The 13,353-nt window shown below is 42.0% G+C and overlaps 31 non-coding genes across 31 annotated transcripts; 10 read left to right on the forward strand and 21 right to left on the reverse strand.

The window, feature by feature from the left end:
- Nucleotides 1-22: 22 nt before the first annotated feature.
- On the reverse strand, nucleotides 23-95 carry TRNAA-AGC (transfer RNA alanine (anticodon AGC)). The gene has a single exon. It is a non-coding gene; the product is annotated as a tRNA-Ala (tRNA).
- A 753-nt stretch (nucleotides 96-848) lies between these two features.
- TRNAN-GUU (transfer RNA asparagine (anticodon GUU)) lies at nucleotides 849-922 on the forward strand. The gene has a single exon. It is a non-coding gene; the product is annotated as a tRNA-Asn (tRNA).
- A 227-nt stretch (nucleotides 923-1,149) lies between these two features.
- On the reverse strand, nucleotides 1,150-1,235 carry TRNAY-GUA (transfer RNA tyrosine (anticodon GUA)). Its single transcript is given in 2 exon segments — nucleotides 1,150-1,185; nucleotides 1,199-1,235. It is a non-coding gene; the product is annotated as a tRNA-Tyr (tRNA).
- A 109-nt stretch (nucleotides 1,236-1,344) lies between these two features.
- TRNAA-AGC (transfer RNA alanine (anticodon AGC)) lies at nucleotides 1,345-1,417 on the reverse strand. Its single transcript has one exon. It is a non-coding gene; the product is annotated as a tRNA-Ala (tRNA).
- Nucleotides 1,418-2,169: 752 nt separating this feature from the next.
- TRNAN-GUU (transfer RNA asparagine (anticodon GUU)) lies at nucleotides 2,170-2,243 on the forward strand. Its single transcript has one exon. It is a non-coding gene; the product is annotated as a tRNA-Asn (tRNA).
- Nucleotides 2,244-2,470: 227 nt separating this feature from the next.
- Nucleotides 2,471-2,556, reverse strand: TRNAY-GUA (transfer RNA tyrosine (anticodon GUA)). Its single transcript is given in 2 exon segments — nucleotides 2,471-2,506; nucleotides 2,520-2,556. It is a non-coding gene; the product is annotated as a tRNA-Tyr (tRNA).
- Nucleotides 2,557-2,665: 109 nt separating this feature from the next.
- On the reverse strand, nucleotides 2,666-2,738 carry TRNAA-AGC (transfer RNA alanine (anticodon AGC)). The gene has a single exon. It is a non-coding gene; the product is annotated as a tRNA-Ala (tRNA).
- Nucleotides 2,739-3,492: 754 nt separating this feature from the next.
- TRNAN-GUU (transfer RNA asparagine (anticodon GUU)) lies at nucleotides 3,493-3,566 on the forward strand. Its single transcript has one exon. It is a non-coding gene; the product is annotated as a tRNA-Asn (tRNA).
- A 227-nt stretch (nucleotides 3,567-3,793) lies between these two features.
- On the reverse strand, nucleotides 3,794-3,879 carry TRNAY-GUA (transfer RNA tyrosine (anticodon GUA)). Its single transcript is given in 2 exon segments — nucleotides 3,794-3,829; nucleotides 3,843-3,879. It is a non-coding gene; the product is annotated as a tRNA-Tyr (tRNA).
- Nucleotides 3,880-3,988: 109 nt separating this feature from the next.
- On the reverse strand, nucleotides 3,989-4,061 carry TRNAA-AGC (transfer RNA alanine (anticodon AGC)). Its single transcript has one exon. It is a non-coding gene; the product is annotated as a tRNA-Ala (tRNA).
- Nucleotides 4,062-4,814: 753 nt separating this feature from the next.
- TRNAN-GUU (transfer RNA asparagine (anticodon GUU)) lies at nucleotides 4,815-4,888 on the forward strand. Its single transcript has one exon. It is a non-coding gene; the product is annotated as a tRNA-Asn (tRNA).
- A 227-nt stretch (nucleotides 4,889-5,115) lies between these two features.
- TRNAY-GUA (transfer RNA tyrosine (anticodon GUA)) lies at nucleotides 5,116-5,201 on the reverse strand. The gene is given in 2 exon segments: nucleotides 5,116-5,151; nucleotides 5,165-5,201. It is a non-coding gene; the product is annotated as a tRNA-Tyr (tRNA).
- Nucleotides 5,202-5,310: 109 nt separating this feature from the next.
- On the reverse strand, nucleotides 5,311-5,383 carry TRNAA-AGC (transfer RNA alanine (anticodon AGC)). The gene has a single exon. It is a non-coding gene; the product is annotated as a tRNA-Ala (tRNA).
- Nucleotides 5,384-6,136: 753 nt separating this feature from the next.
- TRNAN-GUU (transfer RNA asparagine (anticodon GUU)) lies at nucleotides 6,137-6,210 on the forward strand. Its single transcript has one exon. It is a non-coding gene; the product is annotated as a tRNA-Asn (tRNA).
- Nucleotides 6,211-6,437: 227 nt separating this feature from the next.
- On the reverse strand, nucleotides 6,438-6,523 carry TRNAY-GUA (transfer RNA tyrosine (anticodon GUA)). The gene is given in 2 exon segments: nucleotides 6,438-6,473; nucleotides 6,487-6,523. It is a non-coding gene; the product is annotated as a tRNA-Tyr (tRNA).
- Nucleotides 6,524-6,632: 109 nt separating this feature from the next.
- On the reverse strand, nucleotides 6,633-6,705 carry TRNAA-AGC (transfer RNA alanine (anticodon AGC)). Its single transcript has one exon. It is a non-coding gene; the product is annotated as a tRNA-Ala (tRNA).
- A 753-nt stretch (nucleotides 6,706-7,458) lies between these two features.
- TRNAN-GUU (transfer RNA asparagine (anticodon GUU)) lies at nucleotides 7,459-7,532 on the forward strand. The gene has a single exon. It is a non-coding gene; the product is annotated as a tRNA-Asn (tRNA).
- Nucleotides 7,533-7,759: 227 nt separating this feature from the next.
- On the reverse strand, nucleotides 7,760-7,845 carry TRNAY-GUA (transfer RNA tyrosine (anticodon GUA)). Its single transcript is given in 2 exon segments — nucleotides 7,760-7,795; nucleotides 7,809-7,845. It is a non-coding gene; the product is annotated as a tRNA-Tyr (tRNA).
- A 109-nt stretch (nucleotides 7,846-7,954) lies between these two features.
- TRNAA-AGC (transfer RNA alanine (anticodon AGC)) lies at nucleotides 7,955-8,027 on the reverse strand. The gene has a single exon. It is a non-coding gene; the product is annotated as a tRNA-Ala (tRNA).
- Nucleotides 8,028-8,781: 754 nt separating this feature from the next.
- On the forward strand, nucleotides 8,782-8,855 carry TRNAN-GUU (transfer RNA asparagine (anticodon GUU)). The gene has a single exon. It is a non-coding gene; the product is annotated as a tRNA-Asn (tRNA).
- A 227-nt stretch (nucleotides 8,856-9,082) lies between these two features.
- TRNAY-GUA (transfer RNA tyrosine (anticodon GUA)) lies at nucleotides 9,083-9,168 on the reverse strand. Its single transcript is given in 2 exon segments — nucleotides 9,083-9,118; nucleotides 9,132-9,168. It is a non-coding gene; the product is annotated as a tRNA-Tyr (tRNA).
- A 109-nt stretch (nucleotides 9,169-9,277) lies between these two features.
- On the reverse strand, nucleotides 9,278-9,350 carry TRNAA-AGC (transfer RNA alanine (anticodon AGC)). The gene has a single exon. It is a non-coding gene; the product is annotated as a tRNA-Ala (tRNA).
- Nucleotides 9,351-10,103: 753 nt separating this feature from the next.
- TRNAN-GUU (transfer RNA asparagine (anticodon GUU)) lies at nucleotides 10,104-10,177 on the forward strand. The gene has a single exon. It is a non-coding gene; the product is annotated as a tRNA-Asn (tRNA).
- A 227-nt stretch (nucleotides 10,178-10,404) lies between these two features.
- On the reverse strand, nucleotides 10,405-10,490 carry TRNAY-GUA (transfer RNA tyrosine (anticodon GUA)). Its single transcript is given in 2 exon segments — nucleotides 10,405-10,440; nucleotides 10,454-10,490. It is a non-coding gene; the product is annotated as a tRNA-Tyr (tRNA).
- Nucleotides 10,491-10,599: 109 nt separating this feature from the next.
- On the reverse strand, nucleotides 10,600-10,672 carry TRNAA-AGC (transfer RNA alanine (anticodon AGC)). Its single transcript has one exon. It is a non-coding gene; the product is annotated as a tRNA-Ala (tRNA).
- Nucleotides 10,673-11,425: 753 nt separating this feature from the next.
- TRNAN-GUU (transfer RNA asparagine (anticodon GUU)) lies at nucleotides 11,426-11,499 on the forward strand. Its single transcript has one exon. It is a non-coding gene; the product is annotated as a tRNA-Asn (tRNA).
- Nucleotides 11,500-11,726: 227 nt separating this feature from the next.
- Nucleotides 11,727-11,812, reverse strand: TRNAY-GUA (transfer RNA tyrosine (anticodon GUA)). The gene is given in 2 exon segments: nucleotides 11,727-11,762; nucleotides 11,776-11,812. It is a non-coding gene; the product is annotated as a tRNA-Tyr (tRNA).
- Nucleotides 11,813-11,921: 109 nt separating this feature from the next.
- TRNAA-AGC (transfer RNA alanine (anticodon AGC)) lies at nucleotides 11,922-11,994 on the reverse strand. Its single transcript has one exon. It is a non-coding gene; the product is annotated as a tRNA-Ala (tRNA).
- Nucleotides 11,995-12,747: 753 nt separating this feature from the next.
- On the forward strand, nucleotides 12,748-12,821 carry TRNAN-GUU (transfer RNA asparagine (anticodon GUU)). Its single transcript has one exon. It is a non-coding gene; the product is annotated as a tRNA-Asn (tRNA).
- A 227-nt stretch (nucleotides 12,822-13,048) lies between these two features.
- TRNAY-GUA (transfer RNA tyrosine (anticodon GUA)) lies at nucleotides 13,049-13,134 on the reverse strand. Its single transcript is given in 2 exon segments — nucleotides 13,049-13,084; nucleotides 13,098-13,134. It is a non-coding gene; the product is annotated as a tRNA-Tyr (tRNA).
- Nucleotides 13,135-13,243: 109 nt separating this feature from the next.
- On the reverse strand, nucleotides 13,244-13,316 carry TRNAA-AGC (transfer RNA alanine (anticodon AGC)). The gene has a single exon. It is a non-coding gene; the product is annotated as a tRNA-Ala (tRNA).
- Between the last annotated feature and the right edge of the window lie 37 nt (nucleotides 13,317-13,353).

Raw genomic sequence — 13,353 nt, forward strand, 5'->3', positions numbered from 1 at the left:
AAAAAACAATAAATGATAAATTTGGAGAATGCGGGCATCGATCCCGCTACCTCTCGCATGCTAAGCGAGCGCTCTACCACTTGAGCTAATCCCCCATGCCTGATGACCTCGTTTTTAGTTTCTTGCCACAACACATAACAATTTTCATATGCTGTGACACGTGCCATTGCATCCTCTTTCGTTTTTTTTTTTTTTTTTTTTTTTTTTTTTAAGTGCGGATTACTTTTTGCCAAAGTTGAAGACCATAAGTGGAATTCATAAGGTGAATGTTGGCTTACAAATATGGGCAAGCAACTTTCTAGCAAACCTTTTCTACGTATATGGAAAACCAAATTGAAGGGAGTGAAATAAACCTAAATAGTTTGTAGAAGGAAGTTGTAATGTAGCACAATCCCATGCAGAAGCTTTAGACTTTTTTAGTTTGGTTTAATTTTTGAGCTCATTTTTATTTTTTGAGCTCATTTTTATTCTTTTAGCCGAAACGCGCTTGCTTTGACTGAAGCATTTTGGCAAAATGTAAAGGTGAATTCTATAAAAAAAAGCAATAACTTAGCAGAGGATGGTTTCGATCCATCGACCTCTGGGTTATGGGCCCAGCACGCTTCCGCTGCGCCACTCTGCTGCTGGTTACAGGTGATAAGAGGAGAACCTAATTACTGTCTGACTTCAGGTCCATGCGATGGTATTCATCAGTAAGAGCTTATTTGTGGGCTATTAGAGTATTCCTAGGGTTCTGCAATTGTTTCTTTGTTTCTATAGCTTTCTTTTATCATGTTATTCTTGCAAATCATCTGCGTAAATTGTGTTTGACCTGGCTGAGGCTGTCAGAAAATCAAGTAGAGGCTTGTGTCTCTGTAGCGCAATCGGTTAGCGCGTTCGGCTGTTAACCGAAAGGTTGGTGGTTCAAGCCCACCCAGGGACGTTGTTGTCTTTTGCTTGGGTATCATGCTACGGTTGAAGAACGTTCCTCTTTGGCCCACAGCAGGTCCCGCAAGTAAAGGCTATGTTGCTGCCACCTACGTTTTGAAAACCCAAGGTGCAACGGAGGAAAGTTTCCTGGACTAGATTTTTTTTATAGTCGTACAGAAGGAGCATAGCACTGGTGTGTTTGCCAGTAGGTACAAAACATAAGATAGGACGAAGAAAATGTCCTTCGAGCCGGAATTGAACCAGCAACTTAAGGATTGCTAATTTACAACTACAGTCCTCCGCTCTACCAGCTGAGCTATCGAAGGCTTGTTTGGCCTATGGAGGAAAGCCTCCTAGGTCTAGCTGTGGGAGCCATGAGCAGTTTGCAAAAGAATCATCGCTCTACCAACTGAAAAAAACAATAAATGATAAATTTGGAGAATGCGGGCATCGATCCCGCTACCTCTCGCATGCTAAGCGAGCGCTCTACCACTTGAGCTAATCCCCCATGCTTGATGACCTCGTTTTTAGTTTCTTGCCACAACACATAACAATTTTCATATGCTGTGACACGTGCCATTGCATCCTCTTTCGTTTTTTTTTTTTTTTTTTTTTTTTTTTTAAGTGCGGATTACTTTTTGCCAAAGTTGAAGACCATAAGTGGAATTCATAAGGTGAATGTTGGCTTACAAATATGGGCAAGCAACTTTCTAGCAAACCTTTTCTACGTATATGGAAAACCAAATTGAAGGGAGTGAAATAAACCTAAATAGTTTGTAGAAGGAAGTTGTAATGTAGCACAATCCCATGCAGAAGCTTTAGACTTTTTTAGTTTGGTTTAATTTTTGAGCTCATTTTTATTTTTTGAGCTCATTTTTATTCTTTTAGCCGAAACGCGCTTGCTTTGACTGAAGCATTTTGGCAAAATGTAAAGGTGAATTCTATAAAAAAAAGCAATAACTTAGCAGAGGATGGTTTCGATCCATCGACCTCTGGGTTATGGGCCCAGCACGCTTCCGCTGCGCCACTCTGCTGCTGGTTACAGGTGATAAGAGGAGAACCTAATTACTGTCTGACTTCAGGTCCATGCGATGGTATTCATCAGTAAGAGCTTATTTGTGGGCTATTAGAGTATTCCTAGGGTTCTGCAATTGTTTCTTTGTTTCTATAGCTTTCTTTTATCATGTTATTCTTGCAAATCATCTGCGTAAATTGTGTTTGACCTGGCTGAGGCTGTCAGAAAATCAAGTAGAGGCTTGTGTCTCTGTAGCGCAATCGGTTAGCGCGTTCGGCTGTTAACCGAAAGGTTGGTGGTTCAAGCCCACCCAGGGACGTTGTTGTCTTTTGCTTGGGTATCATGCTACGGTTGAAGAACGTTCCTCTTTGGCCCACAGCAGGTCCCGCAAGTAAAGGCTATGTTGCTGCCACCTACGTTTTGAAAACCCAAGGTGCAACGGAGGAAAGTTTCCTAGACTAGATTTTTTTTATAGTCGTACAGAAGGAGCATAGCACTGGTGTGTTTGCCAGTAGGTACAAAACATAAGATAGGACGAAGAAAATGTCCTTCGAGCCGGAATTGAACCAGCGACCTAAGGATTGCTAATTTACAACTACAGTCCTCCGCTCTACCAGCTGAGCTATCGAAGGCTTGTTTGGCCTATGGAGGAAAGCCTCCTAGGTCTAGCTGTGGGAGCCATGAGCAGTTTGCAAAAGAATCATCGCTCTACCAACTGAAAAAAACAATAAATGATAAATTTGGAGAATGCGGGCATCGATCCCGCTACCTCTCGCATGCTAAGCGAGCGCTCTACCACTTGAGCTAATCCCCCATGCCTGATGACCTCGTTTTTAGTTTCTTGCCACAACACATAACAATTTTCATATGCTGTGACACGTGCCATTGCATCCTCTTTCGTTTTTTTTTTTTTTTTTTTTTTTTTTTTTTAAGTGCGGATTACTTTTTGCCAAAGTTGAAGACCATAAGTGGAATTCATAAGGTGAATGTTGGCTTACAAATATGGGCAAGCAACTTTCTAGCAAACCTTTTCTACGTATATGGAAAACCAAATTGAAGGGAGTGAAATAAACCTAAATAGTTTGTAGAAGGAAGTTGTAATGTAGCACAATCCCATGCAGAAGCTTTAGACTTTTTTAGTTTGGTTTAATTTTTGAGCTCATTTTTATTTTTTGAGCTCATTTTTATTCTTTTAGCCGAAACGCGCTTGCTTTGACTGAAGCATTTTGGCAAAATGTAAAGGTGAATTCTATAAAAAAAAGCAATAACTTAGCAGAGGATGGTTTCGATCCATCGACCTCTGGGTTATGGGCCCAGCACGCTTCCGCTGCGCCACTCTGCTGCTGGTTACAGGTGATAAGAGGAGAACCTAATTACTGTCTGACTTCAGGTCCATGCGATGGTATTCATCAGTAAGAGCTTATTTGTGGGCTATTAGAGTATTCCTAGGGTTCTGCAATTGTTTCTTTGTTTCTATAGCTTTCTTTTATCATGTTATTCTTGCAAATCATCTGCGTAAATTGTGTTTGACCTGGCTGAGGCTGTCAGAAAATCAAGTAGAGGCTTGTGTCTCTGTGGCGCAATCGGTTAGCGCGTTCGGCTGTTAACCGAAAGGTTGGTGGTTCAAGCCCACCCAGGGACGTTGTTGTCTTTTGCTTGGGTATCATGCTACGGTTGAAGAACGTTCCTCTTTGGCCCACAGCAGGTCCCGCAAGTAAAGGCTATGTTGCTGCCACCTACGTTTTGAAAACCCAAGGTGCAACGGAGGAAAGTTTCCTGGACTAGATTTTTTTTATAGTCGTACAGAAGGAGCATAGCACTGGTGTGTTTGCCAGTAGGTACAAAACATAAGATAGGACGAAGAAAATGTCCTTCGAGCCGGAATTGAACCAGCAACTTAAGGATTGCTAATTTACAACTACAGTCCTCCGCTCTACCAGCTGAGCTATCGAAGGCTTGTTTGGCCTATGGAGGAAAGCCTCCTAGGTCTAGCTGTGGGAGCCATGAGCAGTTTGCAAAAGAATCATCGCTCTACCAACTGAAAAAAACAATAAATGATAAATTTGGAGAATGCGGGCATCGATCCCGCTACCTCTCGCATGCTAAGCGAGCGCTCTACCACTTGAGCTAATCCCCCATGCTTGATGACCTCGTTTTTAGTTTCTTGCCACAACACATAACAATTTTCATATGCTGTGACACGTGCCATTGCATCCTCTTTCGTTTTTTTTTTTTTTTTTTTTTTTTTTTTTAAGTGCGGATTACTTTTTGCCAAAGTTGAAGACCATAAGTGGAATTCATAAGGTGAATGTTGGCTTACAAATATGGGCAAGCAACTTTCTAGCAAACCTTTTCTACGTATATGGAAAACCAAATTGAAGGGAGTGAAATAAACCTAAATAGTTTGTAGAAGGAAGTTGTAATGTAGCACAATCCCATGCAGAAGCTTTAGACTTTTTTAGTTTGGTTTAATTTTTGAGCTCATTTTTATTTTTTGAGCTCATTTTTATTCTTTTAGCCGAAACGCGCTTGCTTTGACTGAAGCATTTTGGCAAAATGTAAAGGTGAATTCTATAAAAAAAAGCAATAACTTAGCAGAGGATGGTTTCGATCCATCGACCTCTGGGTTATGGGCCCAGCACGCTTCCGCTGCGCCACTCTGCTGCTGGTTACAGGTGATAAGAGGAGAACCTAATTACTGTCTGACTTCAGGTCCATGCGATGGTATTCATCAGTAAGAGCTTATTTGTGGGCTATTAGAGTATTCCTAGGGTTCTGCAATTGTTTCTTTGTTTCTATAGCTTTCTTTTATCATGTTATTCTTGCAAATCATCTGCGTAAATTGTGTTTGACCTGGCTGAGGCTGTCAGAAAATCAAGTAGAGGCTTGTGTCTCTGTAGCGCAATCGGTTAGCGCGTTCGGCTGTTAACCGAAAGGTTGGTGGTTCAAGCCCACCCAGGGACGTTGTTGTCTTTTGCTTGGGTATCATGCTACGGTTGAAGAACGTTCCTCTTTGGCCCACAGCAGGTCCCGCAAGTAAAGGCTATGTTGCTGCCACCTACGTTTTGAAAACCCAAGGTGCAACGGAGGAAAGTTTCCTGGACTAGATTTTTTTTATAGTCGTACAGAAGGAGCATAGCACTGGTGTGTTTGCCAGTAGGTACAAAACATAAGATAGGACGAAGAAAATGTCCTTCGAGCCGGAATTGAACCAGCAACTTAAGGATTGCTAATTTACAACTACAGTCCTCCGCTCTACCAGCTGAGCTATCGAAGGCTTGTTTGGCCTATGGAGGAAAGCCTCCTAGGTCTAGCTGTGGGAGCCATGAGCAGTTTGCAAAAGAATCATCGCTCTACCAACTGAAAAAAACAATAAATGATAAATTTGGAGAATGCGGGCATCGATCCCGCTACCTCTCGCATGCTAAGCGAGCGCTCTACCACTTGAGCTAATCCCCCATGCTTGATGACCTCGTTTTTAGTTTCTTGCCACAACACATAACAATTTTCATATGCTGTGACACGTGCCATTGCATCCTCTTTCGTTTTTTTTTTTTTTTTTTTTTTTTTTTTTAAGTGCGGATTACTTTTTGCCAAAGTTGAAGACCATAAGTGGAATTCATAAGGTGAATGTTGGCTTACAAATATGGGCAAGCAACTTTCTAGCAAACCTTTTCTACGTATATGGAAAACCAAATTGAAGGGAGTGAAATAAACCTAAATAGTTTGTAGAAGGAAGTTGTAATGTAGCACAATCCCATGCAGAAGCTTTAGACTTTTTTAGTTTGGTTTAATTTTTGAGCTCATTTTTATTTTTTGAGCTCATTTTTATTCTTTTAGCCGAAACGCGCTTGCTTTGACTGAAGCATTTTGGCAAAATGTAAAGGTGAATTCTATAAAAAAAAGCAATAACTTAGCAGAGGATGGTTTCGATCCATCGACCTCTGGGTTATGGGCCCAGCACGCTTCCGCTGCGCCACTCTGCTGCTGGTTACAGGTGATAAGAGGAGAACCTAATTACTGTCTGACTTCAGGTCCATGCGATGGTATTCATCAGTAAGAGCTTATTTGTGGGCTATTAGAGTATTCCTAGGGTTCTGCAATTGTTTCTTTGTTTCTATAGCTTTCTTTTATCATGTTATTCTTGCAAATCATCTGCGTAAATTGTGTTTGACCTGGCTGAGGCTGTCAGAAAATCAAGTAGAGGCTTGTGTCTCTGTAGCGCAATCGGTTAGCGCGTTCGGCTGTTAACCGAAAGGTTGGTGGTTCAAGCCCACCCAGGGACGTTGTTGTCTTTTGCTTGGGTATCATGCTACGGTTGAAGAACGTTCCTCTTTGGCCCACAGCAGGTCCCGCAAGTAAAGGCTATGTTGCTGCCACCTACGTTTTGAAAACCCAAGGTGCAACGGAGGAAAGTTTCCTAGACTAGATTTTTTTTATAGTCGTACAGAAGGAGCATAGCACTGGTGTGTTTGCCAGTAGGTACAAAACATAAGATAGGACGAAGAAAATGTCCTTCGAGCCGGAATTGAACCAGCGACCTAAGGATTGCTAATTTACAACTACAGTCCTCCGCTCTACCAGCTGAGCTATCGAAGGCTTGTTTGGCCTATGGAGGAAAGCCTCCTAGGTCTAGCTGTGGGAGCCATGAGCAGTTTGCAAAAGAATCATCGCTCTACCAACTGAAAAAAACAATAAATGATAAATTTGGAGAATGCGGGCATCGATCCCGCTACCTCTCGCATGCTAAGCGAGCGCTCTACCACTTGAGCTAATCCCCCATGCCTGATGACCTCGTTTTTAGTTTCTTGCCACAACACATAACAATTTTCATATGCTGTGACACGTGCCATTGCATCCTCTTTCGTTTTTTTTTTTTTTTTTTTTTTTTTTTTTAAGTGCGGATTACTTTTTGCCAAAGTTGAAGACCATAAGTGGAATTCATAAGGTGAATGTTGGCTTACAAATATGGGCAAGCAACTTTCTAGCAAACCTTTTCTACGTATATGGAAAACCAAATTGAAGGGAGTGAAATAAACCTAAATAGTTTGTAGAAGGAAGTTGTAATGTAGCACAATCCCATGCAGAAGCTTTAGACTTTTTTAGTTTGGTTTAATTTTTGAGCTCATTTTTATTTTTTGAGCTCATTTTTATTCTTTTAGCCGAAACGCGCTTGCTTTGACTGAAGCATTTTGGCAAAATGTAAAGGTGAATTCTATAAAAAAAAGCAATAACTTAGCAGAGGATGGTTTCGATCCATCGACCTCTGGGTTATGGGCCCAGCACGCTTCCGCTGCGCCACTCTGCTGCTGGTTACAGGTGATAAGAGGAGAACCTAATTACTGTCTGACTTCAGGTCCATGCGATGGTATTCATCAGTAAGAGCTTATTTGTGGGCTATTAGAGTATTCCTAGGGTTCTGCAATTGTTTCTTTGTTTCTATAGCTTTCTTTTATCATGTTATTCTTGCAAATCATCTGCGTAAATTGTGTTTGACCTGGCTGAGGCTGTCAGAAAATCAAGTAGAGGCTTGTGTCTCTGTAGCGCAATCGGTTAGCGCGTTCGGCTGTTAACCGAAAGGTTGGTGGTTCAAGCCCACCCAGGGACGTTGTTGTCTTTTGCTTGGGTATCATGCTACGGTTGAAGAACGTTCCTCTTTGGCCCACAGCAGGTCCCGCAAGTAAAGGCTATGTTGCTGCCACCTACGTTTTGAAAACCCAAGGTGCAACGGAGGAAAGTTTCCTAGACTAGATTTTTTTTATAGTCGTACAGAAGGAGCATAGCACTGGTGTGTTTGCCAGTAGGTACAAAACATAAGATAGGACGAAGAAAATGTCCTTCGAGCCGGAATTGAACCAGCGACCTAAGGATTGCTAATTTACAACTACAGTCCTCCGCTCTACCAGCTGAGCTATCGAAGGCTTGTTTGGCCTATGGAGGAAAGCCTCCTAGGTCTAGCTGTGGGAGCCATGAGCAGTTTGCAAAAGAATCATCGCTCTACCAACTGAAAAAAACAATAAATGATAAATTTGGAGAATGCGGGCATCGATCCCGCTACCTCTCGCATGCTAAGCGAGCGCTCTACCACTTGAGCTAATCCCCCATGCCTGATGACCTCGTTTTTAGTTTCTTGCCACAACACATAACAATTTTCATATGCTGTGACACGTGCCATTGCATCCTCTTTCGTTTTTTTTTTTTTTTTTTTTTTTTTTTTTTAAGTGCGGATTACTTTTTGCCAAAGTTGAAGACCATAAGTGGAATTCATAAGGTGAATGTTGGCTTACAAATATGGGCAAGCAACTTTCTAGCAAACCTTTTCTACGTATATGGAAAACCAAATTGAAGGGAGTGAAATAAACCTAAATAGTTTGTAGAAGGAAGTTGTAATGTAGCACAATCCCATGCAGAAGCTTTAGACTTTTTTAGTTTGGTTTAATTTTTGAGCTCATTTTTATTTTTTGAGCTCATTTTTATTCTTTTAGCCGAAACGCGCTTGCTTTGACTGAAGCATTTTGGCAAAATGTAAAGGTGAATTCTATAAAAAAAAGCAATAACTTAGCAGAGGATGGTTTCGATCCATCGACCTCTGGGTTATGGGCCCAGCACGCTTCCGCTGCGCCACTCTGCTGCTGGTTACAGGTGATAAGAGGAGAACCTAATTACTGTCTGACTTCAGGTCCATGCGATGGTATTCATCAGTAAGAGCTTATTTGTGGGCTATTAGAGTATTCCTAGGGTTCTGCAATTGTTTCTTTGTTTCTATAGCTTTCTTTTATCATGTTATTCTTGCAAATCATCTGCGTAAATTGTGTTTGACCTGGCTGAGGCTGTCAGAAAATCAAGTAGAGGCTTGTGTCTCTGTGGCGCAATCGGTTAGCGCGTTCGGCTGTTAACCGAAAGGTTGGTGGTTCAAGCCCACCCAGGGACGTTGTTGTCTTTTGCTTGGGTATCATGCTACGGTTGAAGAACGTTCCTCTTTGGCCCACAGCAGGTCCCGCAAGTAAAGGCTATGTTGCTGCCACCTACGTTTTGAAAACCCAAGGTGCAACGGAGGAAAGTTTCCTGGACTAGATTTTTTTTATAGTCGTACAGAAGGAGCATAGCACTGGTGTGTTTGCCAGTAGGTACAAAACATAAGATAGGACGAAGAAAATGTCCTTCGAGCCGGAATTGAACCAGCAACTTAAGGATTGCTAATTTACAACTACAGTCCTCCGCTCTACCAGCTGAGCTATCGAAGGCTTGTTTGGCCTATGGAGGAAAGCCTCCTAGGTCTAGCTGTGGGAGCCATGAGCAGTTTGCAAAAGAATCATCGCTCTACCAACTGAAAAAAACAATAAATGATAAATTTGGAGAATGCGGGCATCGATCCCGCTACCTCTCGCATGCTAAGCGAGCGCTCTACCACTTGAGCTAATCCCCCATGCTTGATGACCTCGTTTTTAGTTTCTTGCCACAACACATAACAATTTTCATATGCTGTGACACGTGCCATTGCATCCTCTTTCGTTTTTTTTTTTTTTTTTTTTTTTTTTTTTAAGTGCGGATTACTTTTTGCCAAAGTTGAAGACCATAAGTGGAATTCATAAGGTGAATGTTGGCTTACAAATATGGGCAAGCAACTTTCTAGCAAACCTTTTCTACGTATATGGAAAACCAAATTGAAGGGAGTGAAATAAACCTAAATAGTTTGTAGAAGGAAGTTGTAATGTAGCACAATCCCATGCAGAAGCTTTAGACTTTTTTAGTTTGGTTTAATTTTTGAGCTCATTTTTATTTTTTGAGCTCATTTTTATTCTTTTAGCCGAAACGCGCTTGCTTTGACTGAAGCATTTTGGCAAAATGTAAAGGTGAATTCTATAAAAAAAAGCAATAACTTAGCAGAGGATGGTTTCGATCCATCGACCTCTGGGTTATGGGCCCAGCACGCTTCCGCTGCGCCACTCTGCTGCTGGTTACAGGTGATAAGAGGAGAACCTAATTACTGTCTGACTTCAGGTCCATGCGATGGTATTCATCAGTAAGAGCTTATTTGTGGGCTATTAGAGTATTCCTAGGGTTCTGCAATTGTTTCTTTGTTTCTATAGCTTTCTTTTATCATGTTATTCTTGCAAATCATCTGCGTAAATTGTGTTTGACCTGGCTGAGGCTGTCAGAAAATCAAGTAGAGGCTTGTGTCTCTGTAGCGCAATCGGTTAGCGCGTTCGGCTGTTAACCGAAAGGTTGGTGGTTCAAGCCCACCCAGGGACGTTGTTGTCTTTTGCTTGGGTATCATGCTACGGTTGAAGAACGTTCCTCTTTGGCCCACAGCAGGTCCCGCAAGTAAAGGCTATGTTGCTGCCACCTACGTTTTGAAAACCCAAGGTGCAACGGAGGAAAGTTTCCTGGACTAGATTTTTTTTATAGTCGTACAGAAGGAGCATAGCACTGGTGTGTTTGCCAGTAGGTACAAAACATAAGATAGGACGAAGAAAATGTCCTTCGAGCCGGAATTGAACCAGCAACTTAAGGATTGCTAATTTACAACTACAGTCCTCCGCTCTACCAGCTGAGCTATCGAAGGCTTGTTTGGCCTATGGAGGAAAGCCTCCTAGGTCTAGCTGTGGGAGCCATGAGCAGTTTGCAAAAGAATCATCGCTCTACCAACTGAAAAAAACAATAAATGATAAATTTGGAGAATGCGGGCATCGATCCCGCTACCTCTCGCATGCTAAGCGAGCGCTCTACCACTTGAGCTAATCCCCCATGCTTGATGACCTCGTTTTTAGTTTCTTGCCACAACACATAACAATTTTCATATGCTGTGACACGTGCCATTGCATCCTCTTTCGTTTTTTTTTTTTTTTTTTTTTTTTTTTTTAAGTGCGGATTACTTTTTGCCAAAGTTGAAGACCATAAGTGGAATTCATAAGGTGAATGTTGGCTTACAAATATGGGCAAGCAACTTTCTAGCAAACCTTTTCTACGTATATGGAAAACCAAATTGAAGGGAGTGAAATAAACCTAAATAGTTTGTAGAAGGAAGTTGTAATGTAGCACAATCCCATGCAGAAGCTTTAGACTTTTTTAGTTTGGTTTAATTTTTGAGCTCATTTTTATTTTTTGAGCTCATTTTTATTCTTTTAGCCGAAACGCGCTTGCTTTGACTGAAGCATTTTGGCAAAATGTAAAGGTGAATTCTATAAAAAAAAGCAATAACTTAGCAGAGGATGGTTTCGATCCATCGACCTCTGGGTTATGGGCCCAGCACGCTTCCGCTGCGCCACTCTGCTGCTGGTTACAGGTGATAAGAGGAGAACCTAATTACTGTCTGACTTCAGGTCCATGCGATGGTATTCATCAGTAAGAGCTTATTTGTGGGCTATTAGAGTATTCCTAGGGTTCTGCAATTGTTTCTTTGTTTCTATAGCTTTCTTTTATCATGTTATTCTTGCAAATCATCTGCGTAAATTGTGTTTGACCTGGCTGAGGCTGTCAGAAAATCAAGTAGAGGCTTGTGTCTCTGTAGCGCAATCGGTTAGCGCGTTCGGCTGTTAACCGAAAGGTTGGTGGTTCAAGCCCACCCAGGGACGTTGTTGTCTTTTGCTTGGGTATCATGCTACGGTTGAAGAACGTTCCTCTTTGGCCCACAGCAGGTCCCGCAAGTAAAGGCTATGTTGCTGCCACCTACGTTTTGAAAACCCAAGGTGCAACGGAGGAAAGTTTCCTAGACTAGATTTTTTTTATAGTCGTACAGAAGGAGCATAGCACTGGTGTGTTTGCCAGTAGGTACAAAACATAAGATAGGACGAAGAAAATGTCCTTCGAGCCGGAATTGAACCAGCGACCTAAGGATTGCTAATTTACAACTACAGTCCTCCGCTCTACCAGCTGAGCTATCGAAGGCTTGTTTGGCCTATGGAGGAAAGCCTCCTAGGTCTAGCTGTGGGAGCCATGAGCAGTTTGCAAAAGAATCATCGCTCTACCAACTGAAAAAAACAATAAATGATAAATTTGGAGAATGCGGGCATCGATCCCGCTACCTCTCGCATGCTAAGCGAGCGCTCTACCACTTGAGCTAATCCCCCATGCCTGATGACCTCGTTTTTAGTTTCTTGCCACAACACATAACAATTTTCATATGCTGTGACACGTGCCATTGCATCCTCTTTCGTTTTTTTTTTTTTTTTTTTTTTTTTTTTTAAGTGCGGATTACTTTTTGCCAAAGTTGAAGACCATAAGTGGAATTCATAAGGTGAATGTTGGCTTACAAATATGGGCAAGCAACTTTCTAGCAAACCTTTTCTACGTATATGGAAAACCAAATTGAAGGGAGTGAAATAAACCTAAATAGTTTGTAGAAGGAAGTTGTAATGTAGCACAATCCCATGCAGAAGCTTTAGACTTTTTTAGTTTGGTTTAATTTTTGAGCTCATTTTTATTTTTTGAGCTCATTTTTATTCTTTTAGCCGAAACGCGCTTGCTTTGACTGAAGCATTTTGGCAAAATGTAAAGGTGAATTCTATAAAAAAAAGCAATAACTTAGCAGAGGATGGTTTCGATCCATCGACCTCTGGGTTATGGGCCCAGCACGCTTCCGCTGCGCCACTCTGCTGCTGGTTACAGGTGATAAGAGGAGAACCTAATTACTGTCTGACTTCAGGTCCATGCGATGGTATTCATCAGTAAGAGCTTATTTGTGGGCTATTAGAGTATTCCTAGGGTTCTGCAATTGTTTCTTTGTTTCTATAGCTTTCTTTTATCATGTTATTCTTGCAAATCATCTGCGTAAATTGTGTTTGACCTGGCTGAGGCTGTCAGAAAATCAAGTAGAGGCTTGTGTCTCTGTAGCGCAATCGGTTAGCGCGTTCGGCTGTTAACCGAAAGGTTGGTGGTTCAAGCCCACCCAGGGACGTTGTTGTCTTTTGCTTGGGTATCATGCTACGGTTGAAGAACGTTCCTCTTTGGCCCACAGCAGGTCCCGCAAGTAAAGGCTATGTTGCTGCCACCTACGTTTTGAAAACCCAAGGTGCAACGGAGGAAAGTTTCCTAGACTAGATTTTTTTTATAGTCGTACAGAAGGAGCATAGCACTGGTGTGTTTGCCAGTAGGTACAAAACATAAGATAGGACGAAGAAAATGTCCTTCGAGCCGGAATTGAACCAGCGACCTAAGGATTGCTAATTTACAACTACAGTCCTCCGCTCTACCAGCTGAGCTATCGAAGGCTTGTTTGGCCTATGGAGGAAAGCCTCCTAGGTCTAGCTGTGGGAGCCATGAGCAGTTTGCAAAAGAATCATCGCTCTACCAACTGAAAAAAACAATAAATGATAAATTTGGAGAATGCGGGCATCGATCCCGCTACCTCTCGCATGCTAAGCGAGCGCTCTACCACTTGAGCTAATCCCCCATGCCTGATGACCTCGTTTTTAGTTTCTTGCCACAAC

This window comes from Phyllobates terribilis, unplaced genomic scaffold (genome assembly GCF_046119375.1).
Source record: "Phyllobates terribilis strain yellow unplaced genomic scaffold, ASM4611937v1 Scaffold_3__8_contigs__length_932513732, whole genome shotgun sequence".
Lineage (NCBI taxonomy): Eukaryota > Metazoa > Chordata > Amphibia > Anura > Dendrobatidae > Phyllobates > Phyllobates terribilis.